Here is a 22,909-nt window from a genome sequence, read left to right as displayed (position 1 = left end):
CAGGATCACACCCTGGGCCGAAGGCAGGTGCCAAACCGCTGAGCCACCCAGGGATCCCGATTAATACATTTTTAATACAAATTATGTCCCGCCCAAATATTGCACATGGCACTTCTCATGAAATATCTGGGCCATACTTTTAAAAAGCACTCAATGCTTATCTGAGACTTAAATGTACCTGGGTGTTACATACTTTTTATTTCCTAAAGCTAACAAACTTAATCCTAATTGATGCACTTAGAAGGTCTACAGGTCTTTTAGAGGATATAAGAATTGGTAGAAAGTTCAAACTTAATGACAACGGAAATGCTTAATATATTCAATCCTCTTTACACTCAAACCACGTAAACCAAAAATGTCCCCATTTTAAGTCTCTTAAGAAGAATCCATACACTGATCTCTGGGTTTTTTGTTTTTTTTTTTATGATTGTAAACTTGTTTTTTTTTTTCCTTTTACACGAGGAAACATTTAAATTTTTTCTTAAGTTGTTATTCAACGCAATAAAGTACCTATCAAAAATGACAGATGCCTAGATCCTATCCCTGATATCAGAAAGTTGCAACCTAGAGAACCAGACAAAAGCACAAAATAATAGAGAAAAAGAGACCAAGGCAGTTCTCCTGTGTCCATGATCAGTGTGTACTGCGATCAAGAATAAGTGTCTAGCAACTATATAGTAATTTGTCAGCAGAAGTTTATGTCTCTTGTCTCCAAGAAATAAAAGTTTGGACTTGTATTTTGAAAGTCTACACTTCATTTTTTTCTAGTAATTTCTATCGCACATTACAGAGATATCAGCTGAGGTCAATTAGAAATAAACAAAAACCTGTCTTTCATGACAGTTTGAAAAGTGCTGATCTAGAAAATATTCAATTGTCTTATTTCCTTTCATTTCCACTTGCACATTTCTAGTGGTGGAGAAGTTGCATCGATGTGTTTTCTGATTGAGATACAAGGAATAATGAAACTCATATGAACTACAAAGGAAAAATGCAATTCTCTCAGATTTACTTTTCTTGTCTTCCTAACTCACTTTTTAAAAATCTATTCCTTACCCTCTAACCTATGTCACCTTCCTGACCCCAAGGACAATATTTAAGAGTACCAAACCCAAAGCCAGGAGATGTGAGACTTGTTGCTTGGGACCCTGGATAGAATGATTCCCCAGCCAAAGCCTCTTGTGTAAAATGTAGGTTGTAATGAGGTCATCTAAGGTCGTTTCCTAACTCCAATAGTCCATGATGCCGGGATGTGCTTGTTAAACTCCGATGACACCGCATCATTTTAGCTCCAGGGATACACTGGCTGGCCCCTGGGGTGGATGGCGAGCTTCAGGCCAATAGCACAAGCTTGACATGCTTCAGCCAGGGGCTTTATGTGACGCCCAGCCATTCCCAACAGCTGTAGGCTGGGAGGCCCCAAGTCCAAAAATAGCCACACAAATTATGATTTCCCTTCTAGAGATGACATCTCTGTGAATGGCACTAAATCAAGGCCAAGCAGTTAGCCTGACACTCTAGCCAATGCCTCGAAAACAGCTCAATCCCTGGAAGTCTAGGTGTACCATCCATCCCACCCAGGGCTTTCAGTATTTGAATGTTGATGCTCATTCTGCAGTCAGGAAACATAATTATTCGTTTTTCTTTAAGGAAGTTTATGACCGAAGGTAATGGGGGGAACATAAATGTACTGACTGTTTACTGACACTCATAAATGCTATGAACACAGACATATAATTGTCTCCTGAAGATCTGCTCTTGTAGTGTAGAATCTTCATTTTTAGCAATTTAACTACTGAAAGTTTACCCACCTTGAGGAGAATTATTTAGTGGAAAATAAAACTTAGCACCTATTTCATTCCGTGCTCCAACAACTTTCATCCTTTCAGAAAACTGGCTTTCCCATAAAATTTGCAGAAGGTAGCTTGTTATATAGGGCTAGTAAAACTAAGAGGTAATTAGTACAAACCAAACCTCTAAATAATAATGTCAAGTTTTAACATTTGCAGAGTTCTGGATCAACATTAACTAATAACTCCTCTCTCTGTTTTCCTCTGTGAGAAAAAAACTTTGTTATTCACAAATTATCAAGATAGAAAACAAAACAAAGAAATTGGTTCTGGCTAATTAGAAAAAAAAAAGAAGAAAGAGGAAGAAGAAGAAGAAGAAGAAGAAGAAGAAGAAGAAGAAGAAGAAAAGAAGAAGAAGAAGGAGGAGGAGGAGAAGTAGAAGAAAGAAGAAGAAGAAGAAGAAGAAGAAGAAGAAGAAGAAGAAGAAGAAGACGAAGAAGAAGGAGGAGGAGAAGGAGAAGAAGAAGAAAGAAGAAGAAGAAGAAGAAGAAGAAGAAGAAGAAGAAGAAGAAGAAGGAGGAGGAGGAGGAGAAGGAGAAGAAGAAGAAAGAAGAAGAAAGAAGAAGAAGAAGAAGAAGAAGAAGGAGGAGGAGAAGGAGAAGAAGAAGAAAGAAGAAAGAAGAAGAAGAAGAAGAAGAAGAAGAAGAAGAAGAAGAAGGAGGAGGAGGAGAAGGAGAAGAAGAAGAAGAAGAAGAAGAAGAAGAAGAAGAAGAAGAAGAAGAAGAAGAAGAAGAAGAAGAAGAAGGAGGAGGAGGAGGAGGAGAAGGAGAAGAAGAAGAAAGAAGAAGAAAGAAGAAGAAGAAGAAGAAGAAGAAGAAGGAGGAGGAGAAGGAGAAGAAGAAGAAAGAAGAAGAAGAAGAAGAAGAAGAAGAAGAAGAAGAAGAAGAAGAAGGAGGAGGAGGAGGTGAAGGAGAAGAAGAAGAAAGAAGAAGAAGAAGAAGAAGAAGAAGAAGAAGAAGAAGAAGGAGGAGGAGGAGGAGGAGGAGGAGGAGGAGGAGGGGAGGGGGAGGGGGAGGAGGAGGAGGAGAAGGAGGAGAAGAAGAAGAAGAAGAAGAAGAAGAAGAAGAAGAAGAAGAAGAAGAAGAAGAAAGAAGAAGAAGAAGAAGAAAGAAGAAGAAAGAAAGAAAGAAAGAAAGAAAAGGTAAGCAGCTCAGGTCAGAATTCAGCAAGTGCAAGCAAATGTTTACACCTGTTCAGAGTTAAGAACAATGGTCACTTATGACTAGGATGGACCATTAGGTCACACTGAGCTCATTTTTAGGAGACCGTCCAGGAAGGCTTGGCATTGCAGAATGGGAGAAACCAGTGTGAAATCCCTAGACTTTTGGATTACTGCTCTCCTACCTTAACTGCTGCAATGACAGGTACATGTGTGTGTGCAGGGGAGGAGGGACAGAGACGCTGCAAGTAACTCAGTGTGTACATGGCCTGCCTGTAGCTCTCCCCCAACCCCCCAATGGGCAGCTTTGCTAAATTTGTCAGTTAACCTTGCCTTACCCCTTCCAGGAGTGGCCGTACTGTCAGGGTCCCCAGGATGTCACCTCTTGGCTAGCAAAGAGAGTTAAAAGTGAACCACTCCAACAAAGGAAAAAAATAACAATGCTGAATAAGACCCCTTACCAGCTCATCTCTTTTCCTTCCTCTCCAAATTCAGTAGGAAAGAGAATTGAGAGCTTGTCAGGATTAGCTGCATGGCATTAAACAGTCCCTCCCAGGGAAGGCACAGAGAAGAGACTCCCTGGTACCTTGCTTTGGGGAGTGGCCCATAGGAACCCAGTGTCAGCAAGTCTCCAAAAAAGCAGCATCTGGAAAAGGAGACATCTCGCCCAGAGATGCCTCTTTCTTCCTCCCCTCCCAGACCTTAGGCTGAAAACATTGAGTTCTCTTGGTCTATAAAGGAGGACATATTATTAAAAGGGCCATAGGGAAGCCCATCTATTTCTCAATGTCCTAGAATGCCATCCAACCATCTGGGGTCAGATGCCCATTCTTCATCTCTCTCTGACTAGGGGGTGGGAGGCTCATGCCAATGCTTGAGTTCATTCTGATTTTAAGATTAAGACAGAGTTTTCTCTCCCCTCCTGAGAGAAAGGTACACAGGTGTCCAGAGAGAGGGAAACAGTCAGGGACCACTGTGCTAATGTGGACCTGTGGATCTGGTGGTTTTGACAATGGGAAACCAAAGGTGGTTCTGAAATGGGATCTGGTGTCCAGATCCAGCTTACTTATTTTTGCTGAAAACTTTAAAAATTAGTTTCCTGGTAAAGAAACAATGTTGTGTCAAGGTCCCTGGAAAAATTAAACAGTGTTATTCTGTAAGGTCTTAATGGGAGGATCTATCCATTTTGACCAGGGATAAATGTATTCGATTCAATATGTTTGGTTTGGGAAATCTCTTTTTGTCAAACCCAGGATAACCAATTGTCCATTATACCATGTCCTTGCTAAGAGAAGCTGATGTAGAAATATTTAACCACCCCATCCATAAACATTTCTTTCCTCCCAGAGCAGAAAAAGGCTGATCTTCTCAAGGCCTAATGTTATTTATTTTCCAGTGAAGGGATATGATTTTTATGCCAGGTACAGTTTTCCTTTAGCATTTTTAAGTGCCTGCTTTTTAAGTGACTCCTAGAACTGAGATCCTGACCACTTGCCCTTGTTAAATATCTGGTGATCCTTTTACCCAACAGATGGGAAGGGCCTCCTGATATGCCCCTGGCCTAATTTCAATTTGGGTAATTGCATTCTGTCGACTTGAAATTTCCCCACCAGTTTAACCTGCCTGGGATATGGTGCCTCCTTCTCGGTCCTGAACTGCCTGGCGTGCCGATGGAGGCTGGGGAACACCTGGTGCATTCCACCCCAGAAGTGGATACATTTTAGTGGCAGGTGCAAAGGTTTTCTTCAGCTGAATACAAATTCTAACATAGGAATGAGCCTCTTGGATGCTTTTTATTTTTATTTTTCTCAATGAACATAACTTTCGCAGAACCAAAAATATAAAAGCATCCAAAGCATCAATATGAATGGAAAAGAAAATACATGCTCACTAAAACCAATCTATTGTGTGATCATTTTGCATTCCGTGAATCTTACAATGCTTCTAGATTTGAATGTTGACAATAAGGATAAATAATTCACATAAAGCAATCATTCCTTTTCTCAAAGAATTTTACACACAAATACATGTACACACGGGGGCACATGGGTATGTGCACACATCCTTCCATGCACGTATAGGGGTGTGTGTGTTTGGGTATACCAACTCTTACCTCCCTCTGGAGGGTCCTTTTTAGTTGGGAATAAAAACAGCTTTCCCCACAAAAATACCATGTTAGGCATTCTATGCATATCTTATTTGAGTAGGTAATACATTTAACTGTAAAGAGCTTATCTCCTGTAACAAACTGGAATCTTAGAAGGTATCCTATCCGTTTCTGTTTCCCTGGCACCTAGAACATAGTAGGTACTTAACTAATGGATTAAAATATAGACTACGTAGACAAACCTATTTAATCTTTAGCTCTAAGACCCAAAATGCAATTTAAGGACTGCAGGTCAAGGTATAGTTTTTTAAGGTACACCTTAAAACTCCGGGAACATTGGTGGCCCCAAAGTCACATCCCTTGGCTACCTGAGCTCTAGGAACAGTTACGTGCAAGCATAGGCTCACCTTGCAAACGACCAATACCATCTCTCAGAGGTGACTGCCAGAGATGCTGGTCTGCAGATTCAAGGCGAGTGCACCAAACCAACAGTAAACCAGTGGAAGATAGGGGCTAGTAGAGAAATGCTCCTGCCTTCCAGACTTCAGGCAGACAATCCTGGAAGTCCTTCCATACCTTCTCTGCATATCTCCATAAAACTGAATCCCACTGACCAACCTCAGTTTTTTTTTTCTTTTTCTGTAATCTTTTTCTCTGTGACCTTGATAACACACCATTGTATTGGACATTTCTCCTTCCCATCTTCCCACTCCCTTGCTCCTGCTTCAGGGAATCACCTCTCAAATGGACTATCTGCCCCCTTGCCTCAGGCTCCGAATTTGGGGGAACCCAGACTCTAATGACTTAGGACATCACCATGCTGACAGTCACACCAGCAGACTATCCACATATGAACACATAGAGTACCTATTCCCCCACCATTCATTTTCTTTCCCTATCATAGGACAGATAAGCCATACACCAAGACCACTCTGATATATATATAGGCTGACAGATTATATGCTATATTTATGCCAGGAAAAAGGAGGAGAACTAAGATTGTGCCTTGATGTATTCTAACCATATTAGTTTAGCTCTAAATATCTTACCTTACCAATGGCTCAAGAGGCATTCCCAGAGTCTCATAATTAGTAGGACAGTCCAGATTCTGCCTCATTTTAGCCTCTGCAGGTCATCATAAATTAGCTTAGAGGCCCCAAGCCTCTGTATGACTCAAGCTGACTTGAATCCTAATTTGTACTATGCAGCAACCTTAGCAATGCCACTTGCATGCTTAAGTCTTTTGCTCTCTTGGCCCTTGGAAAAAACATATTTGCAGTAGCACCTGTCTCTGCCATCCCTGTTTAGTGTAGATCATCAATGGGTAGTGTCCTAACCTAAGAATACAGCCTGATGAAGACTTGGGTCCACCATGTAATGACTATGCACGTCATGAAGCCAAGGGCGGGCTGCCACAGAAGAGGGCCAAGCCATCTTTGAGTTGACTGCCTCATACTCACTGGAGGGCTACCCTGTTGGCCACACTAGATAGAGAAATGCAGGGAATTCTCAGCAGTTTTGAAGACACCGGTGTTTAGACCTCTGGCTTCTTTAAGGGCAAATTGAGGCCAGTGCCTAATATAGTAGCCAGAGTGGGCCTAAGGTGAGCTGAGGGACCAGTCTTTCAGTTCATGGAAAGGACTGTAGTACCTTAAAAGTAGTATTAGAGAAGACCCATGAGGGATATGGATCATCCTTTGATTCTCATAAAATTGATGATTTTTTATAAGACTGTAAAAGCTCTACTTTCTCACTATAAAATGCAAAATTGCATTAAAACAATTGTATAAAAATTACATTAAACATACATCTCTTGGGATCCCTGGGTGGCGCAGCAGTTTAGCGCCTGCCTTTGGCCCAGGGCGCGATCCTGGAGACCCGGGATCGAATCCCACATCGGGCTCCCAGTTCATGGAGCCTGCTTCTCCCTCTGTCTGTGTCTCTGCCTCTCTCTCTGTGTGTGTGTGACTATCATAAATAAATAAAAATGAAAAAAATTAAAAATAAATAAATAAAAGCTGCACTTAAAAAAATACATCTCTGATCCTATCTGATCCTATCACACAGAGGTAACAGCTATTAATATTTGCTCTATTTGTTTCTAGTTTTTCCTATGAATAATGAATATATATTTCTCTCTTTCTCTGTGTTGTCCCTCTGTCCATATATGTGAGATCTAGAAAAAAATATTGTATTTCTGTGCACTTCCTTCTTCTGACAACATACCATGAACATTTTCTTTGAACACAGCACTTAATGGGGGCATAATATATAATCATAATATTTTGTAATTCTCTGTTAGGGATGTATAAGGTTTTTTAATGTTTGTTATGTATAACCTTATATTTATATATATTTCATATATACATGTTTTGAAATCTGCCCCCCCCCTCAGTGTGGATTCTGGGATTCCTTTCTGCAACAAGGGCCAGATATCCATCAGTGGGCAGTGTCTGGGTCATCCACATGACCATGACAAGCCACCTTCTGTGTGTTGATATCTAGCCTCATGGTCACAAGATGACCACAGCAGTGTTGGCCACGTTATAATCGCCCACCTCAAGTGGTTTCTTCTTCCTCTGGTATCTTTTAAAAATGTAAGAAATCTTACTAAAGGCTCCTGCCCCCAACAGTCTGCTCCTCACAGTTCATTGGACAAAACGGGTCACGTGCAATTTCCCAACTCATTCACTGATGCAGATGGAAGGGTAATGATTGGTTTAGACTACGTAAGACACACCTCCCTCTGAGCCTAGGCAAAAGATCATTGGCTCCAAGCAAACAGCGGCATATGGCTGGAGAATGGAACATGTGCTGTGGACAAGAAGTGGAGTCCTCCTGAAAAGAAAGGGGGACTTAAAGAGGAACTATATTCAGGGAGGCAAGAAGCAATTGTCTCCAATATAAATTAAACTTGTTTCGTTATCTTCTCACCTACATTATCACGCTCTCTTCCCCGATAACATTGTCCTTCCTTAATTTACCAGCTAGACACTCCTTTTTAATCAAATGTGTGCTGGTTATCCATGAATCTCTAAAAAGTTAACTGAAAAATTAACATCATAATGATAATGAGTTTAAGGTCTTGCTCTCCTTGGGGGCATTTCTGTTCTAAAAGGCAGTTCTGAAAGATATAATCATCTTCACGATCTATAAGACCAAAGTAGTAATGGTAGTATGGCAGGCAAGAAAGGATTCAAGACCCACTGTGACCCTCCTACCTTGCTCACCTTCCTCACTCTGTTACACTCACACTGGCCTCCCTGCTGTCTCTCCAGGAAGCCAGGATACTTACACTTGGGAGCCTTTGCACTTGACTTCCCGCTGCCTGAAACAAGCTTTCTCTAGATAGCCTCAGGGCTTAATTCCTTGCTTCTTATAGTTTTCTTACCCATATGCCACCTTATTAAAGAGGCTTTCCTTGATCCTCTTACATAACATAGTACCTTCACTTCACTCTGTAGCCTATTACCCTACTTTCCACATATTTGGCACTTATAACCACCTGACATGGTATGTAGGTGTTTACTATCTTTCTCCTAAATAGAGAGTAAATCCTATGAGACTAGAGTTTATGTTTTTTTAGATTGATTTCTTTTTTTTAATTTATTTATGATAGTCACACAAGAGAGAGAGAGAGAGAGAGAGAGAGAGATGCAGAGACACAGGCAGAGGGAGAAGCAGGCTCCATGCAGAGAGCCCGACGTGGGACTCGATCCCGGGTCTCCGGGATCGCGCCCTGGGCCAAAGGCAGGCGCTAAACCGCTGCGCCACCCAGGGATCCCCGAGTTTATGTATATTCATTGTTCGTTCCTCTGAGCCTAGACACAGTGCCTAAAAAGCAGGCATTCCATTGCTAAACATTGATTGAGCTGCATCAGAATAGAAGCCTGATGGCAAGTGATGCAGAGCATTTTCTCATGTGCATGTTGGCCATGTCTATGTCTTCCTCTGTGAGATTTCTGTTCATGTCTTTTGCCCATTTCATGATTGGATTGTTTCTTTCTTTGGTGTTGAGTTTAATAAGTTCTTTATAGATCTTGGAAACTAGCCCTTTATCTGATATGTCATTTGCAAATATCTTCTCCCATTCTGTAGGTTGTCTCTGAGTTTTGTTGACTGTATCCTTTGCTGTGCAAAAGCTTCTTATCTTGAGAGACCACCTCACACCAGTGAGATTGGGGAAAATTAACAAGGCAGGAAACAACAAATGTTGGAGAGGATGTGGAGAAAAGGGAACCCTCTTACACTGTTGGTGGGAATGTGAACTGGTGCAGCCACTCTGGAAACCTGTGTGGAGGTTCCTCAAACAGTTAAAAATATACCTGCCCTACGACCCAGCAATTGCACTGTTGGGGATTTACCCCAAAGATACAAATGCAATGAAACGCCGGGACACCTGCACCCCGATGTTTCTAGCAGCAATGGCCATGATAGCCAAACTGTGGAAGGAGCCTCGGTGTCCAACGAAAGATGAATGGATAAAGAAGATGTGGTCTATGTATACAATGGAATATTCCTCAGCTATTAGAGATGACAAATACCCACCATTTGCTTCAACGTGGATGGAACTGGAGGGTATTATGCTGAGTGAAGTAAGTCAATCAGAGAAGGACAAACATTATATGGTCTCGTTCATTTGGGGAATATAAATAATAGTGAAAGGGAATATAAGGGAAGGGAGAAGAAATGTGTGGGAAATATCAGAAAGGGAGACAGAACGTAAAGACTGCTAACTCTGGGAAACGAACTAGGGGTGGTAGAAGGGGAGGAGGGCGGGGGGTGGGAGTGAATGGGTGACGGGCACTGGGGGTTATTCTGTATGTTAGTAAATTGAACACCAATAAAAAATAAATTAAAAAAAAAAGAATAGAAGCCAATGGGACCTAATCCTGTGTAGTCATCTTTCTGTCATAACTCTGATGCCCACAGTAAGTCTAAGGAGGTCATATTTTCTTTTTCACCTATTTCCCTGTAGGCAAGACCTTCATTTTCCAGGATGCACTGTGTAGCTGTGTATGTCTTGAAATCTGAACAGTATCTATCTCTCTACTATGAAATAAAAGGCAAGTCCCAACTTAAGACACATCCTATAACTTGTAATACTATCTAATTAATAAAATGTGTTTCAATTCTGATTAAAATTTATCTTGAGTGCCAGAAATACTCATAAAAGCATATCTAAAAGCTACAAGGAAATAAGGTAATGTAATTATTCAACAATAACTTAAGAAGTACATTACCATGTGACTTGGAGCTCCCATCTAATGCTCTGGTTGAGACAGATACACACACACACACACACACACACACACACACACACAGAGAGTTTTATTTTTTATTTATTTTTAATTTTTTAAAAATTTATTTATGATAGTCACACAGAGAGAGAGAGAGAGAGAGGCAGAGACATAGGCAGAGGGAGAAGCAGGCTCCATGCACCGGGAGCCCAACGTGGGATTTGATCCCGGGTCTCCAGGATTGCGCCCTGGGCCAAAGGCAGGCACCAAACTGCTGCACCACCCAGGGATCCCCTCCCCACACTGTTTTAGAGACTTTCAGGCAAAATGGTGATTTGAATATGTGGACATAATCACCCACATGAAACTATGAAAAAGCCTATATTTGACTTGGGAAAAGGACACGCTAGGAACCATATAGATGTACCAGAGAGCAGGCATGATTTCTGGTCATTTTGGTGTAAATATGCCAGATTAAAAGAAAGGCAACCACACCACCGTGACAGGGAAGTGAGAGGGAAAAAAACTAAGATAAATAAGAATGAGGTTCCAGCAGAACCTACATCACACTCACTGCCTGTGTGGAGACAGTGATGGTAGTGTATGTCTGGACTCTAGCAGCATCTCTGGGAAGACTAAGGTAGCAGACACCTTCGTGAGCAGCCTTCCTAGGCTTGTGTTATGCTAGCATAGCCCAGTCAGTGCTGAAGGGAGATCGGGGTACCCTGACCTCAGACTTTGACCTCAGAACAAGGGTATCCTTGCCTGTCAAAGAACAGAGCTCTGATCAGCTAACTCTTGGCTTCCTCACAAACTTGAGGAGTACACTGCTCAGCAAATCTCCAGGCAAAGGGGCTCTAGAGTGGCAAGATAGGAGCATAGCATGCATAAGCTGGTCCCTTCTCTGAAAGACTTCTGTAGGTCACCCCTCAATCTCTGATGGCACCCAACCCAGTTCTCAGTTCCATGTATTGGGTAATATATTCTATTTGTGGAATGCTATAGAACTTTCATTTTAAATACCATATTCTCAACTAAATATTCAAGGATGCAGAATATGATACAGAATATCCTCATGTCATGATATATGTTGTATTAAGTGAATGAAAAAGTGCATACATGAGTCAGGGGTATTGGATTACAACTTCACAATATTTTATACATACAGCACACACATAAATCCATACAAAAGTAGTAGAAAGATATACTCCATTATGGTAATAATAACCAAAAAAAATTCTGAAGTTATCTTTATTTTTCTTTCTATTTTACATGTTATGAGAAAAGAAATTTAATTGGCCCTTCATTCCAAATATTTCCAGAACCTATACTCTATTCACCACTGCAAATACCCCAGTCAGAAGCACCATCATTTTTCACCTGGATTAGTGCATTAGCCTCCTAATAGGCCTCCTGGCTTCCATTCTCATAGTCTATCCACTACACAGCAGCTAGAGTAAGTTTTTAAAAATGTGAGTCAGATTCCTCTGCTCAAAACTCTCCGGTGGCTGCATATCATACTCATTTCATAAACCTCTTTATTACTTTACATATTTCTCCTGCTATCATCCTTGTACAGAATCTAGTAAGATAAGATGGGTCTTCTTTCCAGTCTTCAGACTTGCCAAACATCCCCTTCTATTTGCACAGGCTGTTCCTGCTGCCTAGAACACCCTTCCTTTCAATAGCACCATCTTCAAGTCTTTAATGCCTCCTTTCCTAGCAGCCTAGCCATCGCCCCAAACACCCTCTTCCTCCCTCCTGTAAGCAAGATTCCACAACTTACTTTCTTGGGGCCATGTTGCAAAGTTACAGGGAGTGAGATTCTCATAAAGTAGAATGTGAACCATGCCCTCTGACATTGTGAGCAATGTAAAGACCCCACTTTATTTTACTCTCTCCCTCCCCCTGTGAGACTGTCAGCTGCATGAGGGCAGAAATGTCTTTAGCAGTTATGGCTTTCACCACAGTTTCTAGAATAATGCTGGCATGTAGCACCTGCTACTGGATGAATGAATCACAGGATAGTAGGAATAAAAGTGATTTTTATTTTCTTCTGTAAATGATCTCTGTTTCCCCTATTATTTATAAAAACTAGAAAATAATTAGTAAAAAGAAAAATGTATACTACTACTCATTTCATTTCTCTTGCTCTTAGCCTGGAAAGTAAATTTCTTCTGGACTCACACTAAAGAACAACTAAAGAAGATTATCTGTTTAAACTATCATTGAATCAAATACCCAGTAAAGCATCTCTAAGCTCTTCAGTTATTTCCATGGGTTTTCCTCACTCCCACTGATTTTGGTGTAGTTTCTGATCAGTCATGATGGTAGGAGATGACCCAATTTCATAACATCTGAAGCTATTCAATTTTTCTATGATATGATTCCATCATGGGCCAAGTCGAATGGTCCAGCAGAGAGATGCTCTCACATTCTCTTAAAAGGTTATCCTTTGGGTTTTCTTTTAAGATAGTGTTTCTTAGGAGAAAAATTGAAGCTTATATCTAAGGACATACTATACGATGAAACTTTTTCTCTGTTACGAGTCCTCCTACCCTCACACGTGGCAGAAAACATTCTGAAGACTCAGACTTTCAGCTCTAAAAATGTTAATGACCAAGTGCATTTGAACCCATCTTTAAATCTGCTTTTAAGTATTTTTAAAGTCAGTTAAGGTATTAACCCACTGAAAATTTTGATAATTTGCAAAATATCTCTGACCTGACTCTCTGACAATGGTAAATAAAACCAAGCCAACAAACAAAAACCATATATGAGATTCATCCTTTGCCACTCTTTGCTTTATTTAATATTGCAGCAATTTCCTCTGTAATAAACAACTCAAAATCGAGCAAAGACATACCAACCATGGAGGAGAAAATGAGTCTGGTCAGCAGAAATATGGGACCTACCTTTAATCCTTTAATAATGGTCCAGAAAATAATTTATCTCGTGCTGTTATTTTGTATCTGGCAGTTCAACCAAAGACATCATTCCGTCCTTAGGAGGGAGAATCACTTTTACTCTAGCCTCGGTGGATAGCTTTATATAATTTATATAGTTTTTAATTTTGGTAATAGCAACTAGCTGGCTAAGGCAATAAGCCCTTTTTAACAAAGACTAAATAAAGAAATCTCTCATATTTCAATTAACTAACTGAACCAAATCATAAAGAGCACGACTGTTTCATTTCATTTGGCTGTTGCTCAAAGAATGTTCACTCAAAAAAGTTTCATTGTTAATATTTATAATGTTCACACTAACATAAACATTATAACTAATACTATAATGTTCATACTAATATTGGAAAATTAGAAAAACACAAATCTGAGATAGAAGGGCCATCACACCAACTAAAACTCTTGTTTTTATTGAATTAATGGTGTTGTCCTTGGCTTTTTACCTCTAGAAATGTGGCAGGTGCCAGGCAAGCAATGGGTAGGAATGAAAGATGGTGTGTCATACAAAAGTACACATGAGTGGTCCCATTTATTTAAAAATCTTGAAATTATCAATAGTCTCACTGGTTGTATGTTATGGCTGCAGATTTTTTAAGTATACAGGTGATAACACTATTTTCAATACCATATATATCATTCTTGCAAATCATAGTAGTCATTGAGTAACAATTGATAAATATAATTAATCTTTTCTTAGGACACATAATGATTGTGTATGAGAACATCATATAATTGCCCTCAATTAGATATAAGTTTCAAAAATTATTTGTAAATTCTATCAAAAGTCCATCCCTCTGATCAACTCACAAGTACATATAATTCTTACAAACACTTGCATGTACTATATTATTTTAAAATTAGTAATAATTGGGATCCCTGGGTGGCTCAGCAGTTGAGCACCTGCCTTTGACCCCAGGAGTGATCCTGGAGTTCCAGGATCGAGTCCCACGTCGGGCTCCTCGTGTGGAGTCTGCTTCTCTCTCTGCCTATGTCTCTGCATCTCTAATGAATAAATAAATAAAATCTTAAAATAAAATAAAATAAAGTTAGTAATAATTATTTTAAATAACCCATTATAGAAATTATTTCTAAGAGATTAAACTTATTAATAATCTAATATTGTGAAATTCTAAATAAAAACATCTTTCTACTTGTCATTTGGTCATCCATATTCATAAATTTCCAAATTTCATGCGCACTTTTTTTAAATTTTCTTTTTTTTTTAAATTTATTTATGATAGGCACACAGTGAGAGAGAGAGAGAGGCAGAGACACAGGCAGAGGGAGAAGCAGGCTCCATGCACCGGGAGCCCGACGTGGGATTCGATCCCGGGTCTCCCGGATCGCGCCCTGGGCCAAAGGCAGGCGCCAAACCGCTGCGCCACCCAGGGATCCCTAATTTTCATTTCCGCATCTCTGAGAGCAGGTTGTGTCACATAATGGATGATATGAAAGTACCGCACACTAGCTTAATAGGATGCCTTTTGTTCTCCTTCCCAGTTGGAGCGATAAAACATAAAATGATGATGTTTCTTGTAATCGTTGCTTCTTGAATTCAATGAACTATAGGAACAGACACTGTTTCCCTGGCTCACTAACTAGGTTTGTCGTATGATATTATACCTGGCCGAAAGTTGGTTAACTATATTCCAGGACAGATGGGTCCCCGGTCCCACACGCGAGGGTACTTAGCACTTCGCCTGGCAAAAAGCAAGCTTTCAACCAATGAGAACAACTGCCTTCTTTGGCATGAAATATCTGAGTATGTGGCGCAGATGCCGATCCTGACTCTGCTAATCTCCTTTATTAAATTCCTGTCCCCAGGCCCTTCTCTTTTCTGGAGGCGTGCTTTGGTCTAAAAAACCCCCTTTACCCAGAGTAGCCTGGGAGGTTGCAACTATCTGCCCCCCTGGGTGGGGGGTGGGCGCGCGCACGTGACCAGAGTAGACAATCCCAGCTCTTTTGCCTACAGGCAGGCGATGCAACTGCTTCAGAGCTTCTTCCCCAGGGAGAAAGCTAAACTGGACTTCTGAAAGCAGGCCCTTGCCTAACGCCTCCCCGTCCTACTCAGCTTCCCTGACTCAAAGCTTTTCCGTGAGAGCACACCTTCAGTGAGTCACTTCTACACGAATCACAAGAGCTTCTAGACAGCCCTGCCTAAGAGCATGTTTGCGCAGGTTTCGCCTGGGTGAGGTTTTCTACTGGTGTCTACAAGAGGTTTGGCCAGCATCATCGTCTGAAAACAACCAGTTGAGCCTTAGGGAACCAGACCTAGGGATTTACACGGCTGCCCTCACGGCCTCAGGGGGAAACAGATACGTAAATGAACAATCACAAATTAGTAAAATGCACATAGATGAAGGGTGCTAAGAAATACCGGAGAGAAGAGTGAATAATGATGCTGGGAAGTCACTGAAAGCTCTGTTGAGAGAGTTAAATTTGGGTTCAATCATGAAGACATGAAAGTGGCTGAGATTTGCTCAGGTAGACAAGGGGTAAGGCTGAACCAGAGAGAAAATGTCATGTTTAGTTAAAAGAGGTTTGAGAAACATGTTGTGTTCACAAATCTGCACGTAATGTGCTAAGAGGGAATAAGTTGCAAATTGGTACAAGATGAATGTGTGTCTGTGCATATGCACATACATAGAATTACATAGAATTTTCGATCAATTACGTGATGGAGAACCGGAGAAAGATAAGTAGGAAAATGACATAGATTTCTTTAAAAAATTTTTAAATTAATTATTTTAGTTTAGGTGAAATATGGATGAGAAAAAAAACTCAAAATGTATAACATGATATAAACATTTAGTTAAAGAAGATTCTAGCAACAATATAGAGAATGTAAGGGAATGGAGTGGATCTGCAGGAGGAAAAACCATTTGAACGATGGGAGTAAAGGTGCCAGAAACTCTGCAGGCTGGGAGGATGCAGGCTCTAGAGGAACTGGTCTGTAATTAAATCTACTTATACACTCAGATGTGTTGGGGTCATTCTATTTCTTGCACTTAGTAGGTAAGTAGGCGGAAAGCCAGACCCCCTACATCTTTCAGGATAGGTCAGAGAGTATGGGACTCCACGTGAGAAGGGCAAAGAAAAATTCTCAGTCATCCGTCAGGTCCTATTATCAGCAACAGGATCCCTCTGTGAAAAAAAAGACATTTGTCTCTCCAATGGGGTGAATGTTTCTGAATCTCCAGCTCTGTGAAACCATTCCCACGCAGTTGATATCTTCCATCTTTTCTTTATATTAAAGGGACTTGTATTCTTTGATTTCTCTGTAAATCACCATTATGCTTTTGACAGGCACACAGCAACCCATTACAATATCCCAGGGAAGAAGTGATAAGGGTTAAACTAAGACAATGATCTAGGGAAGGAGAAAGGGATGGGAGGATCACGATGGGGCACTGAAAGATTTATGTGGTAAAAATAAAATAAATGCAAACTGGCTATCCTTTGGAAGTAAGATAGGCTAAAGTAGAAAATACCTATTTATGCCACCTTAAAAATCTTCATGCTCAGAAATGTCACAGTGTTAGCACACTAAAATAATATTAAATAGCTTCTTGTTTGTTAAACCACAAAAGTGTATCAGTTTGCAAAACTCAATTCGAGAGAGGCAGATAAGGAAAAGGGAAATAGAGAGAGACATAAACAAAAGCTATCTTCCTAAATCATAAAAGTAAGATATGAACATTTAGCTAGGTCTGAAAGCTAGGAAAACAACAAAAAAGGTGTCATTTTTCTCTTGTAAAATTTCATCATTAAACTCTGGGTTTGCTAACTATGGCCATGAATCATAGCTACATGGCACTGATGCTACGCTACTCTAGTCTCCTCTGGGAGAGGCCACTATGCCATTGTGTTATGACAGCAGGTCTGAGCCCAGCCAACATTGTCTAAACATTGTCTTAGGCATCCAATGACCCATGCCCTCCTGCCAAAAATTCACAGGCTCAGCTGTGAGTTGTATCCTCCTGTAAGCAAGTTGTTAGTGACTTATCTTACTAGGAGGGAGGGAAAAGGAAGCAAAGATACTCCCCCTTTGACCAAGGGAAGTGCCTGGCAATGCTTCTTCTCCTGAATGCACATGAGTGTAGACAGATCCCCTTTATATGGGACGTCTGGGTGGCTCAGTGGTTGAGTGCCCGCCTTTGGCTCAGGGCATGACCCCAGTATTCTTGGATCCAGTTCCAAGTCGGGCTCCCTGCATGGAGCCTGCTTCTCCCTCTGCCCGTGTCTCTGCCTCTCTCTCTAGGTCTCTCATGAATAAATACATAAAATCTTAAAAAACAAAACAAAACAACAAAACAAAACAAAACAACCCAGATCCCCTTTATAGAGCCGGTACACCCATCCCCCAGCTCCTGTGCATAAGAGCTCACAGCTGCCCTGCCTCCGGATAATTACCCAGAGTCCCCACTTTCCAGAGAGAAATACTTTCTAATATGACTTAGGTTCCAGGACCCCCAAAGATCAGGACAGAGCTGATTGTTTTCCCCTGAGAGCACATCCTTGCTTGACTCTTTTCTCTTTCCTATTCTGCTTCCCTCACTTCCCTGATTTATTTATTTTTTTCCCATTTGCTTCCTGAAAAGCACTCTTACAGTAAATCACTGAGACCCAAATGTCTCCCCCAAGGCCTGCTTTTAGGAAACGTGACCTAAAATAAAAGGCTTAACAATAATATGGCTGACCTAAAATAAAAAATTGGCAACTGAGATTTTCAGCAAAATAAGACAGGGAGAACACTATTTGGTGGTAATATTCATAATCCTAACAATACTGGCAAAAGAGAAGAGATGCTTATATTTCATTAGGTCTCAAGATAACATGATGGTCCAACAAAGAGGAGTTATGTAGTAATTATCCGTGACAACAGCAACATCACATCAGCAAGGCAGACTAACAATTACATGTTGTTTTCCTTTGGAATTGTATTGACAGTAATACAACACTTGTACCACATCGTTCTATTTGTATGCCATTAAGTATGTGACCTTGAAAAGAAGTTGCTTAATCTTTCTGATCCTCAGTTTCCCTATCAGCAAGATAAATTTAAAATGCCTTCTTCCTGTAATCATCATGAATATTAAATGAGAGGCTCCAGCAAAGCAATTAGCATAACACTTGGCTCTCTCCAAATATTAATTTCCTTCCACTTTCCTACCATGTCACCATCAATTAATATTTCTTTTTAACGCACTGGCTGTATTGTACCGTAATCAACACTAAGATTTAATCTAAGTTTATTCTTTTATCATTGTTCAAGGTGATGTGATCAGTATGAGAGATTATTTCCCATGCTTCTGAGAACAAATTATGGGAAACTGACAGGATTAGCTCATTTACTATAGTGGATATTTGTGTTTTTGCTTGCCCAGCATATCTCTCTCTCTCTCTCTCTCTCTCTCTCTCTCTCTCATGTTTATTTAGTGCTGGCAGCATGCTAATTTTTCCCTGGGGAAGTCCCTCTGTATTTCTAAATTTTTATTAAAGATGGTCTCCCACCCATAGGAGGGCTGGGCATCTGACTCAGCTGAACCAATCAGATGTATTTCCCAAAACTGTTTGTCTTGAGTGACCACAGGATGCAAAATGGTTGACATTTCTTCCTCATCACAGTGATGCTCTGAACAGAATTCTCATTAGTTCCTGCTCCTTGATCTCTCAAATTCAGCTCTTCTTTGAGAGGCCTTTTATTTCACAATCTACTTATCATTTCAATAAATGGCTTCTACTGCTGTTAGCCAAAGATAGTCTCTGTTGCCTGCCACCAAATGAGCCCTATAAACAGTGATGCTTAAATTTTAAAAAAAATTCAAGAATTTCAAATAAATCTTTAAAGATGGACTTAGGACTTTACATTCTAAAGTGGAATGCTTTAAAGCAAAGAAGAAGAAGAAGAAGAAGAAGAAGAAGAAGAAGAAGAAGAAGAAGAAGAAGAAGAAGAAGAGGAGGAGGAGGAGGAGGAGGAGGAGGAGGAGGAGGAGGAGGAGGAGGAGAGGAGAAAAGAACATTCTCAATTTTATTTGAAGGGATCAATATCGCGGTTATTCATAAATATATATGTTTTATATATAGGATCATTTGCCAGTTCTGACACCAATGGATGATATATCTTAATTAAATATGTTTTACATTAGAAATATATTACACATGATGATAAATTTCAGATAACCCGATGCCACTTTCATGTTTCACTTGTGTTTTAAAACATATGCCCCTTCTCAAACTAAAAATTAATACAATAGCAGATTATAATATCCCTACTAATATATTAGCAGATTCAGTATTCCGTAAGTACTAATGATATTATCAAATCATAACTAAATTATGGTAGAATAGGAGAGTATCCCAGAACTTCTGATTACAGATGAATCACTATAAAATTAACAATGTACTATCCCATAGAGTATGTTCTGGTATCTATTATTTATCTGTCAAAGGGGAATTAATAGGGTATCCCAGATCCTGAGTCACACCAGGATGATTCTCACAGCTCAGGGGAGTATCCCTTCTAGACATACCTTCTATCCATCCCACACATATTATTACCATATTGCTGTCCCACTGCTAACCTACATGCAAGTATGCTTAGACTCGGTAGGCAAAGAGACCAGAGTCTCTATGGAACTCTCAGCAGGGCAGCTCCTGGTCCAGGGAAATGTAAGCCCATGGTATTCTGGAGATCAAGTGCAGGTTCCCGAGGTGCCGCGACATTCTCAGGACAGCGCACTTTGCTGTTTAGCCACTTAGAGCTCCAAGTTCTCCTCCCCAGTCCCTATGTTACTCTATCTCCCTCAGAGAAAATACTTCAGGTCAAGTCTGTGCCATTGCAAACTCATGCATCTATTGAACAGACATTTATTGCTTGGTGGTAATGTGTCAGGCTCCCAGCTGGACTCAGAAAAACAGTGGTGAACAGAACCGATGAAATCCCCACTTTCACATTTGGATGTGAGTGGCTGGGATGGGCAAGAAGCAGGTAAATAAGTAGACTAACTAGACAATTCCAGATAGCCATAAGCACTAGGCAGAAAATAAGGAAGGTGAGTTGATTGAGAGGGAACCATTTGGTAGTGACAGGATGGTTAAATTTAGTTTTGGTGATTAGGAAGGGTCTTTCAGGGGAGGTAGCCTTCTTGTCCTATGACTGTGCCAAAGAACTATATAAACAGATTTAAATTTTGTGAGAAGAGCAGAGGACATCAAAACACACCCGCAATGTACTGGTTATTATAGGGCATGTGTCCCATCGGCCTGTACCCATCTGAAACACACAACTACTGCTATTTGAAATGTCAGTATCTAGGATATGATATCCTCCTCCGTGCCCACTCCTCATTTTTTTTGTTGTTGCAATTATATTAGCTTAAAGGAACTGTGTATCGAGATTTAGCCTCCAGATTCTTACCCAAATTCCTACAAAGTAGTAATATTTGAATGAGTAGAAAAAAAAAAAAAACCCTTAAGAGTTGTCTTGGTCTCCTGTGAGCTTATCTTTATTGCTGGATATTCTAAGACAACGATTTCATTTTCTGTTTCTCTTTTTGATGAGGAATGATCAATGGTTTTTCAAGTAAGGATTTTAAAATAAATGAAAAACAGCTCCTTTCTCTAAAAATTAAAAAACAAAATCTTGAGCAGCCCAGGTGGCTCAGCGGTTTAGTGCCGCCTTTAGCCCAGGGCATGATCCTGGAGACCCGGAATCAAGTCCCATGTCAGGCTCCCTGCCTGGAGCCTGCTTCTCCCTCCCCCCTCTTTCTCTCTCTCTGTCTCTCATGAATAAAAAAATAAAATATTTTTAAAAAGTAAAAAAAAATCTTATTCAATATTTATTTCTTTAATGGCGTTTCAACATAGTATACTATAGTGTCAAGAGGAAAATATCTATTGCCAAGGTAAAGTACATGGCGTGTACTAATACCTTATGGTTGAAAGAGTGAATATATGTGGTTTCTCATTCAGACTGCCCCCACCCCACTAGTTTGACTTAGACAAATTCTTCATTCCCTAGAGACCACCAGCCTGATCACCTGGAGAAAGAGAGGTTACATCAGATGGTCTATAAGGTCATGTCCAACCCTACAATTGTATGACTCAATAACTCAGCTGGCTATTCCCGATGACATAGTTAAAATGACATTGACTTTAGAGCCTACATTTCGAGACTGGGTACCTATGGCAAGATAAAGCATTCAAGGAGCCAAGCTGGCAATGGGACTTGAGAAAGGCAAGTGGAAGCAATGCTGTTGCTGGCAAAGACCCAGGTTTGGTTCTCCATGCCACCTCAAATCATTCCAGACCAAGCTCATAGTCACAGAGACCCAGAGACCAATACTCACTTGGGAGAATTCTTTAAAAAGAAGAAAAGCACTTCACTAAAATACTACCCTACCTGCAGCTTTGTTCTCAGATGGACCTGAGGTCAGAACCTGTGCTAAAGGCTAACCCAGATCTCAGGAAGACATCTAAAAGCCTCAATCTCCACATCTATAAAACAGAAAATAAAAACCGTATTTCCCTCTTTGAGTTTTTGTGAAGATTAAATAAAATAGTGATTGCAAAGCACTTAGTATAGTATCTCTTATTATTCTTTTTCTTAAAGATTTATTTATTTATTTATTTATTTATTTATTTATTCATGATAGACATGGAAGGAGGGAGGGAGAGAGAGAGAGGCAGAAACACAGGAGGAGGGAGAAGCAGGCTCCATGCTGGGAGCCCGATGCAGGACTTGATCCCAGGACTCCAGGATCACGCCCTGGGCCAAAGGCAGGCACCAAACCGCTGAGCCACCCAGGGATCCCCATCTCTGATTATTCTTAGGAATTTTTATAAACCTCTCTGACCTTTGGACATAAAAGAATCTGCACTCAGGCTCACCTACACCATGCTTTGGAAACATTAAATCATTCCAACAGCAAGTCAAAAGAATTTCTCAGCAGGTAGCAATTTACTTCCTTGAAGTTAAATTCAAATGTTTTATTTTATTAAAACAAGCAAAACAAAGGTAACAAGGTTCTATTTCTGCTTTGTAGCTGAACATGTGTATGAATGTAATTGTAGTTGTGCTCCATAAATCTGACAGCCATTTTCAAACTTGATTGGTAGAGTTTATGCAAGTGTATGCAATGCACATTATGCTGTACTCTTTCAGTTACAAATGATATATAAATACAGGAGGATGAAAATTTAGAGAACCACTCGGAGACCCACAAAACACCAAAAACAACTTCAATATATAGACTACAAGCCTGGAATACCCACAACCTTGATGTTTATCATTGGTCATGCTGAGCAGGCAAGCCTTTGCTTTCTGATCTAATCAACTTCAGAATGATTGTGAAGCCAACAGCTGTGTCAGAGCAATTGGAAAAATAGATTCAGAACAAAGGGGAAGACCCATCTCTCTAGGACATCTCCCTCTGGAACACATGCTAAGCTTCAATGGAATGTATAAATATTTCATTCACTATTTTGTACAACATTACTCCTATGATTTATATGTCCAACCCATTACTTTTAAAAGAACATTGACATACCCTTTGAACAGTGCCTCCTCTAACCTCCCTCTTCCCTTA

At 40.3% G+C, this 22,909-nt stretch overlaps 2 protein-coding genes across 9 annotated transcripts in view; one reads left to right on the top strand and one right to left on the bottom strand.

Moving 5' to 3' along the window:
- LOC144309464 (MAM and LDL-receptor class A domain-containing protein 1-like) overlaps nucleotides 1-10,219 on the top strand; it is a 40,924-nt gene extending 30,705 nt beyond the window's left edge. The window contains exon 4 of the mRNA XM_077890537.1: nucleotides 10,095-10,219. The gene's annotated coding sequence lies outside the window, so the exon portion shown is untranslated. The remainder of the gene's footprint in view (nucleotides 1-10,094) is intronic.
- Nucleotides 10,220-13,713: 3,494 nt separating this feature from the next.
- Nucleotides 13,714-22,909, bottom strand: part of LOC144309456 (ankyrin repeat domain-containing protein 26-like) — a 157,190-nt gene continuing 147,994 nt past the window's right edge. For 7 of the 8 annotated variants that reach the window (XM_077890505.1, XM_077890508.1, XM_077890506.1 and 4 more), the window contains one exon: nucleotides 13,714-14,343. The gene's annotated coding sequence lies outside the window, so the exon portion shown is untranslated. The remainder of the gene's footprint in view (nucleotides 14,344-22,909) is intronic. The other variant, XM_077890500.1, reaches the window with a different exon arrangement.

This window comes from Canis aureus, unplaced genomic scaffold (genome assembly GCF_053574225.1).
Source record: "Canis aureus isolate CA01 unplaced genomic scaffold, VMU_Caureus_v.1.0 NW_027326411.1_RagTag, whole genome shotgun sequence".
NCBI classification, from domain to species: Eukaryota; Metazoa; Chordata; class Mammalia; order Carnivora; family Canidae; genus Canis; species Canis aureus.
The sequence above is the reverse complement of the archived record's forward strand: the minus strand, read 5'-3'. Positions and strand labels throughout refer to the sequence as shown.